Below are 10,668 nucleotides of genomic sequence, written 5' to 3' on the forward strand. Positions count from 1 at the left end.
ATACTTCGTTTTGGGGTTTGTGATATCCCTTCTTCTGCAAAGTTGATCTTACGTGGTCTTCCACACTTCTTGCGATCTTTGGTGACCGAGTTGTACTTAGGCCTATGTGATGCATCATCTTCCACGTTGATAACCTCATTTGGCTTCCTTTTTTGCCTTGATGTCTCCTTATCTCCTATTAATGGAGTTGGTTGTTTATACATTGGAGTGCCCTCAGTAGCCGCATTCACTGCTCTAATCACTTGGCTAGGACGTTTTTCATGGCGTTCCGTAAGCTTTTGTATTGATGGACCCTTCCCAATGTGTTTTCCATGGCTGTATGAAATGGCCTTTGTGCTCTCTAAGATGGAATTTGCAAGGTCGATTGTACATGCATCATATAATGATATGCGTTTACGGAAACCCTCCCCTGCTAGCCAGCTGCCATGCTTGCTCTCCGCAAGGTTAGTGCGTGGAGTGTTTGGTCCATCAGAGCTACTTTCTACGCATGTCATAATGCCACCCCAATGTGCAATACGAATTTCCCACCAACTAAGCCATGAATCCATGTATGGAATGTTACGGTCTATGCAATGATAGTTACGCCACCATTGGCGTCTCAGACGAGCCTCTGCTGCTGCAGCCTCTTTTGTTGGTGCTTGCCTCCACTTCTCACACATTTCTTTGTGTGTGTGTTGAGAAGCTTGTACCACATACTTCATTGTGTGTTGATTCAAGCTTTGATTCCAATGGAAAAGACAAGAACGCTCTCGGCCGCTCATTGTATTGGTCTTGTCACCACCATTGAAAACAATTCGAACTGCATTCCAATTTGCTTGAGCTTCATCAGCCATGTAGCCAAAGAAATTTGCTTTGTCACACCCACATGATATCATTACATCATTAAGGCACTCCCAAAACAAACATTGCGTTTCCATGTCTTCCTGTTTCATTTCACAAGTTGCAATAGTCAAAAGGTCCTACATGCTGCAAAGAAATTGTTTTAGAGAGAGTAAATGGAAAGCCACAAAGCTCTTAAGATAGGCCATGTACCTTGGATCATAGACATGATAGGCCATAGTCACCCAATCGTTAACACGTCTGGTGTGATCAAACTATATCCATGCACGTCGAAGATCACCATCCCGATCTTGTCTCATTCGGTTGACTAGGTCCACACCGGATGCCGGACCAATTGTGGACATTTTGAAGACATAACATTTCTCCCCCTCCATACCTTGACCAGGAAACCGGCTTCCATGGAAAAACTCATATGTGCAGTCTCGCTTCAGTTTTAGGAGTGCATCAATGCCAAAAGATTCTTTGTCAACCCCTCTACGTAAAATAGATACTGACCTCCGAAACCTATCAATGTTAAAAGTGTTTAGATTAAAAAATAATTTAGCATAGAGTTTTGCATCGAAATAAGAATCTACGAAATTCTCAGACCAGTTATCTTGCACCAACGGGCCCAACTCCTTAGCGATTGCAAATAGCTGTTTCTCGCCTAAAATACCTTCGTTGGTGTTGTTGAGAAGAAGTGTTGTACTTATAATTTCTTTTGCCAAACACATTTGAACCTTCCTGGCTCCTGCATGTGGGTCAACAGTCAAAATCCTTTGCACCATCAGCTTGGTGTTGTCCGTTAGTGTTTTGGATGTGCCGCTGCGCACATCGTGTCGATGTGTGCCACGATGAATCATGACTCTAGTGGTAGTCTCATCGGATGGCATGACATAGTATACTACACAATCACATGTTACCATACAAAAAGCAATTGCCTTACAAAAATGGCATGTAAGGCTCTTATCTCCAATCTTACAATATTCCCCAAGTGCAGTTGCCTTTTGTATGTACCCGTTGAAATTACTTGTATTGGGAATATGGTAATTAAGCAATACAAAAAGCAATTGCCTTACAAAAATGGCATGTAAGGCTCTTATCTCCAATCTTACAATATTACCCAGGTCCAGTTTCCTTTTGTATGTACCCGTTGAAATGACTTGTATTGGGAATATGGTAATTAAGCAAGCGGACACATTGTTCATTCATGCACTTGAGAGATCCTATGCAATGACTAAGACGCACTACACCTGCAAATACAATATTGGATGTAGTAGGCTTCAACCAGAAATGAGGATCATACTTATGCTCCATCGCATCCATATGGTGCAACTTTCCCATGGTAGGTGGAAATTCTAAAACGAGATCTCCATTGTAAGACCTTGGAATCTCTGTAACTTGTTCCACTACTTTGATTTGCATTAATAGCTTTGTCAATGTCCCCTTCTTCTCGGCCTGTAAGAGCTTTTGTCTTGTACTCCTTTTGAAGCTGTTTAAGGGCAAAACTCGAGGGGGGATACATAGATCTATTAACTCCTTTGGACTGAATTGCATCTTTGACGGACTATCCACAATGGAAATGGGAATCATGCTAGGTGAGCCGGCATACTGTGTTTGATGAGATACGTTGAATTTGTATTTACGTGAAAGCTGCTCATCCAATACATAGATGAATTCACCCAAATTGTTGAGAGTCCTCCCAAGAGGCAAATTAATTTCCATATCACCTACTTCGGTAATAACATCTAAAGTTGTAAATTGCATTGGAGAAATTAATTCTAAAAGAAATGATTCAGATATTATGAATTTACCATTGTAAAAAGGATAAGAAAACTCTTTGCCCAAGAAAGATAAAGAGCAAGCCATAATAATATGCTAAGCAAATAATTAAGCACAAGATCACATTGTATAAGCTAAAACAAATTGATTATATACTCACGTCTAATAAGTAGCCGTTATAAATTTAAAATTAATATTATTTTATTAAATTAAAAAATTAACATTAAAAAATATGAAATATTTTTTAAAAAAATTTACAAAATATTTGTTTGTGACTGTGTGTGTGATCACGGGCTGGAGCGTTTTGCGTGGACGGAAGCAAGGCACTAACGCAAGGGGGGCGGAGGGAGAAAGACCAGGGCAATGGATAGTCGGGTTTTGCGTGCTGGGCCGCCAGTACGGACAAAGGCGGAGGTTGGGTGGGGGCGGAGGTTTTGGGTGGGGGGGGGGGGGGGGGGGGGGCGGGGGGGGGGGCAAGGGGGCGGGGCAGGAGCGGGCGGGGCTGAGGCCGCAGCTTGGGTGGGCGGGGGGGGGCAAGGGGACAGCGGAGGCGGGGGCGGGCAAAGGCCACAGATTTGGGTGGGGGGGGGGGGGGGGGGGGGGGGTAGTGGGCGCAGGAGCGGAGGTGGGGGTTGGATGAGGGGGCAAGTGGCGGCGGGATGAGACACGGGAGGGCGGAGGCCGCAGGTTGGGTTGGGGGGGGGGGGGGCAAGTGGGCGCAGGAGCGGAGGCGGGGGCGGGATGAGGGGGGGGAGGAGCGGAGCGGGATGGCCTGCATACTCGCCCAAGGCCAACGCGTTGGCCATGGGCGGGCACACGCTCCCGTGTGGAGGGTGTGCCCGCCCATGGCCAATGCGCTGGTCGTGGGCGTGTGGGCGCCCGTGGGTGCCTCTGCCTCTGGCCACGCGTTGGCCAGAGGTAGAGGCGGGCACACGCCCACAACAATCCACGTGGACACGGTGGCGCACGTGTCCACGTGGTCTGGCCACGTGTACTGTCGCCAACTGACGGTACACGTGGCCAGTCCACGTGGACACGCAACGGCCACCTGCGCCAGCGTGTCCACGTGCCTTGCCACGTGTGTGTGTCCACACACACACACACGTAAAAAGCGTATGTGTGTGTGTGAACACAGATACAAACACAAATGCACATACATACACGGGCATCACACACACACACACACACGAACACAAACACACACACACACACACGGGCGCGCGTGTGTGTACACACACACACACGCTGGCGTGCATGTGTGCACCACACACACGCGCCTCAGTGCAGCGTGTGTGTGTGTGTGTGGCACACACACACGTGCACCTGCGTGCAGCGTGTGTGTGTGCACGCACACACACACACGCACGTGCACGCGCACACACACACACTGCACGTACACACACACACACGCTGCACGTACACATACACACACACGTTGCACGTACACAAACGCACACGAACACACGTACACAGGCACGGACATGGCAACACACACACACACACACACACACACACACACACACTCCTTTCTCTCTCACACACAGTCATTAAAATTTTTTTAGAAAAAATTAAAAAATAATAAAAAATTAAAAGCTTTATAAAGTGACCTTCTCTTCTTCATTTTCTTCTTCTCTATTCTCTTTTGTTACACAGATCTCTCTCTCTCTCTCTCTCTCTCTCTCTCTCTCTCTCTCAAGTTCACATCTCAAACTTCCAACCTACAAATTCTCATAAATCATCCTATATCTATTTCTTATAAATTATCCTTCTTTCTCGCAAGCATGAGAACAAGAAACCAAACAAAAAATATTGGTGCAATTGATGAGGTGGATGTTACTATCTCACAAGAAGTACCTCCGCTAGGCACACAGGATACCCAACAATCTCAGGCATTGAGTTCTTTGGATCGTATTGTATCCATTGTAACTGGAGTGGCTGGAACATCACAATCAAGCGTCGGACCCAGTCATCGTGTGGAAACAGGTACAGCTATTGAGAATGTCAAAGAAGAAGTGTTTGGAAATGTTGTCGACAAACACATTTCTTTGGGTTGGGTGGATTCTCACAGAGTACCATACGATGGGAAACTTCCACGATTGCCTCTTTGTCGACTTCTCTCAAACCACGCCATCCGCACGCATGATGACCATGTGGACGATTTGCAACTCTCTATTGCAAACAAAAGCTACCAACCAACGATGGCAAGATTTATTGTTAGCGAACGAATTCCTGGGGAGGATCACAAACAATTTACTCGTCGTGGTCACGCTGCGAGGGATCTTGCAATGTCATATGATTTGGATGAAGAGCTTCGCCAAATCCCCGAGCTTAGTCACATGGTCGAGAGTTACTTTGTGGTTTGGGATGGTAATCACCGATTGGAGGCATGGATGCGATGGATGAATGAGAATGACATTCCAATTGAGAAAGCGCCAAAGGTGGAGTGCGTTCTAGTTGACTTTCAGCCACATGAGGCAGCGGAGTTTCTATTGGTTTTGGGTATGATCAATAGGTGAGCCCTTTGCTTTTTGCTAATGTAAATGCATCTTATTTGTAAACTATATAAATTACAATCGATTGTTAAACAGGGCCACGAGGGTTTTAGTGCCTCACACGACTGCTCATGATATTTTCATGATGAGAAAGCTAGGGTTGGCAGACCCTACATCACTTCTATAAAAATTCCCCGAAAGAGCGCGTTTGGCAACAGAAAGGGCTTTGAATTTTAGAGGTTCAAATAAGTCTAAGTGGCTAAAATTGCCAATGGCTGTCCTTGCGCAACTACTTTGGAAGGTATGCTTCAAACCAATTGTATATATGAGAATATGTTTTGATTACGAAATCTTATTATTTGTATTTTGATTGAGTCGTTTGAAAATAATAGGAAGAGTTCGATCATATGTTTAGTAGTAAAACGGAAGGGCTGCCATCAAAAGGGAGTTTTGACTACGAGTTGGCACCTGACGCATACGAGGAAAGCATCAATCTAGCGCTTTCTCAAACGGAGCAATACTTTACGTGCAAAGGTCTAGAGATAGCCACCATTGCAAATCCAGAGAATGGCAGCGATTTTTTCCAAAAATGTATTTCATTTACAGGTTGGGGCGAGAAGACCACGAAAATGACACCCTCAAGAGTGGCAGAGGTAGCGCGTGCACGCATTAGCCCAACAGAGTAAGTAATATTCGTTTAAATCATTGGATATATTTCTCTTTTTATTATGTAGCAATAAAAAATAAGTCTCGCTTTTCCTTTGATAGGAAGTGCCAGTTGCTTGATTTGCTCCAAGGCGGTGATGCATCCTTGAAGGAGAAGGGCATCGGTTTGATGGAGAAGGCCTGGATCCAGTGGCTTCAATATCACGTGTACTGGTGGCAGTTGGAAAGGTTAGATTTAGTGAACATTTGCATCAGCTAGCAATTTGTTATGTAACTTGTGACTTATTATTTGCTGCTGCAGGAGAGTGCTTGAGATGGCCAAGAAAATGGAGGCCGAGAATCATGATGTTTCTATCCAACATGAGAAGGCTGAAGGTAGGCATGGTTGCACGCTTGCCCACACATTATTGACATACAGACGCAAGCACTTTGAGAAGGCCTTCAAGAAGTGGAGTGCTCGGATCAAATCCACACATGAACCCGAAGAACAACCCCATTTTGCTTGTACGGCTTGACGCTTGTTGTATAGGTTTGACATCTTTAATTGACAAATTAAGAATGCAGTAGGATACACTAATCTTGTTCTATGCAAATGAAAACATTGTGGTCTGTCTTGTAGAAGGTGGAGAGATGCTCTTGTCTTTCCCATTCCCGAGCACCCCAGTGATGCATGGTGCAGGTCGGAGAGAGAGGAGACGGGCTTATATCCTGACGAGTGGATAGATGACTTGCGGCCAAAGGGAGCGTGGCTCAAGTGTCGTTGGTGGCTGGACTACCCGGACAAGGAGTACCCACCCGAAGAGGAAGAGCTAGTGAACTTTACCAAACTTATGAAGAGTCATAGGAAGAATGAGAGGATTTACACAGTAAAGCTTAACCCTAAGAAGAAGAAGATAGATTCATATGAACCTGAATGGATAATAGAATTTGATGTTTTTTTTGAAGAACTTTCATAGCTACCACCCAAGTGTGATATGGATCATGTAATAGAGCTTACTCTAGGAGCTCAACCAATTGCTCGTAGACCTTACAAAATGTAAGTACTTGAATCTATAGAACTCAAGGAGCAATTATATCAACTTCTTGAATGAGGCTTCATTCGACCCAACGTTTCTCCATGAAGTACTCCTGTTCTCTTTAATCAGAAGAAGGATGGTACTCTACATCTTTGTATCAATTATCGTGGATTGAACCAGGTAACAATCAATAATAAGTATGAAATACCATTGATTGATGAACTGCTTGACCAATTACATGGATCTTCTATCTTCACAAAGATTGATCTTAAGTCAGGGTATTACCAAATTTGAATCAAGGAGGAGGACATACCAAAGACCGGATTTAATACTCGTTTTGGACATTATGAATTTATAGTTATGCCTTTTGGACTTACTAATGCTCCTGCAACTTTTAATTGTCTTATGACCGACATGTTTAAAGAGAATCTTGATGATTTTGTTCTTGTCTTCTTTGATGATATCCTTGTTTACTCAAGAAATAGAGAAGAACACAAACAACATGTGTGGCGACTACTTGAACTTCTTCGCCAAAATCAACTTTATGCCAAACGTAGCAAATGCACCTTCTTCATTTGATAAGGTGAAATATTTGGGATTTATTATATCCAAAGATGGTTTTTCTACTAACCCAAGTAAGATCGAAGCTGTTATGAGAAGTATGTGGATTTCTTGGTTTAAGAGGATGGTATCGTACATTTAATAAAGGTTATACTAACATTGCATCTCCATTGACTAATACGCTTAAGAAGGCTAAAGTCTTTACTTGAAATGAACGTGCTCAAGCTAGTTTTGAGAAATTCAAAGAAGCTTTGGTAAATGCTCCAATAGTATAGCTTCCATACTTCTCAAAGACATTCACTTTGCTCACTGATGCAAGTGGACAAGAAATTAATGGCATTTTGTTTCAAGAAGGAAAACCAATAGCTTATGAATCTCGTAAGTTACGTATACATGAGTTGAATTATCATACACATAACTTGGAATTATTGACCGTCGTCCATGCTCTTAAAGTATGGCGGCATTATCTTCTTGGAAGGAAATTTGGACTACATACCGACCATAAAAGCTTGAAGTGGATCTTCACCTAGCTTGTCTTTGTATTCCAAATCAAGGTGGAATCAAACTCCAGATATTACAAGAAGCTCATGATATACCTAAAGTAGGACATCCAGGATACATTAAGACTCACTCTACATTTCAATCCAAATCGAAATTTTGGAAACTTTAGACCCAGACCATCGGTAGTTTAGAGGAACTTTTATCAACAAAACTTTAACCAAAACAAGAGACAACCTCAAAACCAGGGAAATTTTAGACCAGGCAATCCACCTTTTGTTTGGAATGGACCACCTATCAACAATTACAACAATGAAAATGTTAACCATCAACTTCGTCCAGGAGGAGGAGGAGGGAATCAAAGACCTCAAGAAGACCTCAAGCTAGCTGTACTGAAGGGACTAGAGGTGAAGGAAATGAGACAAATGCATATGTTCATATTGCAATTAAACATCCAGGAGTGAATGAACAATTTTCAGTAATTCAAACCCCAACGTAGTAGAAGGGTAACCATTTTACCTTATTGATAGATTCAGGGAGTACACATTCTTTCATATCTCCTAAGTGCATCAAAGACCTCATTTTGCCTGAACACCCTGATACAGACCTTACAATAGAATTAGCTACGGGTAGGAGGGTTAGATCTTCTACTTCAGTGGATAACTTGAATTTTGTTTTGGATTGTCATAATACTTCTGCAAACTTCAGAGTCTTATCCATCAAAATCTACAATGGAATCCTAGGAATGGATTGGCTTAAAGCCAATGATACTAGAGGTGAAGGAAATCAAGCAAATGCATATGTTCATACTACAATTGAACATCAAGGAGTGAATGAATAATTTTCAATAATTCAAACCACATTCTTTCATATATCCTAAGTGTATCAGGGACCTCATTTTGCATGAACACCCTAATACAGACCTTACAATAGAATTAGCTACAGGTAGGAGGGTTAGATCCTCTACTTCAGTGGATAACTTGAATTTTGTTTTGGATAGTCATAATACTTCTGCAAACTTTAGAGTCTTACCCATCAAATTCTACGATGGAATCCTAGGAATATTTTGTCTTAAATCCAATGATGCTCACATACATTGTAAAGATGCTTCATTGAGTTTTGAAAATGATCAGAACTCTAGAGTTACTGTTATGGGAGAAGCCTAAGCTCAAACTAGTGAAGTTTACCAAACTTATGAAGAGTCATAAGAAGAATGAGAGGATTTACATAGTAAAGCTTAACCCTAAGAAGAAGAAGATAGATTCCTATGAACCCGAATGGATAACATAATTTGATTTTTTTTTGAAGAACTTTTATAGTTACACCCAAGTGTGATATGGATAATGCAATAGAGCTTACTCTAAGAGCTCAACCAATTGCTCGTAGTCCTTACAAAATGTAAGTACCTGAATCTGTAGAACTCAAGGAGCAATTAAATCAACTTCTTGAATAAGACTTCTTTCAACCCAGCGTTTCTCCATGGAGTACTCTTGTTCTCTTTAATCAGAAGAAGGATGGTACTCTACGTCTTTGTATCAATTATTGTGGATTGAACTAGATAACAGTCAAGAATAAGTATGCAATACCAATGATTGATGAACTGCTTGACCAATTACATGGATCTTCTATCTTCACAAAGATTGATCTTAAGTTAGGGTATTACCAAATTCAAATCAAGGAGGAGGACATACCAAGACCGGATTTAGTACTCGTTTTGGATATTATGAATTTACAATTATGCGTTTTGGACTTACTAAACTTTTAATCGTCTTATGATCGACGTGTTTCAAGAGCATGTTGATGATTTTGTTCTTGTCTTATTTGATGATATCCTGGTTTACTCAAGAAACAGAGAAGAACACAAACAACATGTGCGATGACTACTTGAACTTCTCCACCAAAATCAACTTTATGCCAAACGTAGCAAATGCACCTTTTATATTGACAAGGTGGAATATTTGGGATTTATTATATCCAAAGATGGTGTTTCTACTAACCCAAGTAAGATCGAAGCTGTTATATCTTGGTCTGCACCAAAATCAGTACGAGAAGTACGTGGATTTCTTGGTTTAAGAAGATGGTATCGTACATTTAATAAAGGTTATGCTAACATTGCATCTTCATTGACTAATACGCTTAAGAAGTCTAAAGTGTTTACTTGAAATGAACGTGCTCAAGCTAGTTTTGAGAAATTCAAAGAAGCTTTGGTAAATGCTCCAATACTATAGCTTCCAGACTTCTCAAAGACATTCACTGTGCTCACTGATACAAGTGGACCAGAAATTAATGGCATTTTGTCTCAAGAAGGAAAACCAGTAGCTTATGAATCTCGTAAATTACGTATACATGAGTTGAATTATCATACACATGACTTGGAATTATTGACTATCGTGCATGCTCTTAAAGTATGGCGGCATTATCTTCTTGGAAGGAAATTTGAACTACATACCGACCATAAAAGCTTGAAGTGGATCTGCACCCAGCCTGATCTTAATATGAGACAAAGAAGATGGATGGAGTTGTTATCCGAATATGATTTTGGAATCAAATATAGACCTGAGAAGGAAAATCTTATGGCCGATGCCTTAATGAGAAAGAGTATTGTAGTGGCTATCACAACCTCTACTACTTCTTTAATTGACCTTATTTGAGAAGGTATGACTAACGACCCGTATTACATAAAAATCCAGTACTTGATGAAACTAAATAATCACACAGAGAAGCAAGAAAGGCAAATCAAAGGCTGTCACGTTGAGGGTGATAACTTTTACTTTGGTAACTGTCTCTGTATTCCAAATCAAGGTGGAATAAAACTCCAAATATTACAAGAAGCT

Source organism: Adiantum capillus-veneris, chromosome 8, assembly GCF_014529385.1.
Source record: "Adiantum capillus-veneris isolate H3 chromosome 8, ASM1452938v2, whole genome shotgun sequence".
NCBI classification, from domain to species: Eukaryota; Viridiplantae; Streptophyta; class Polypodiopsida; order Polypodiales; family Pteridaceae; genus Adiantum; species Adiantum capillus-veneris.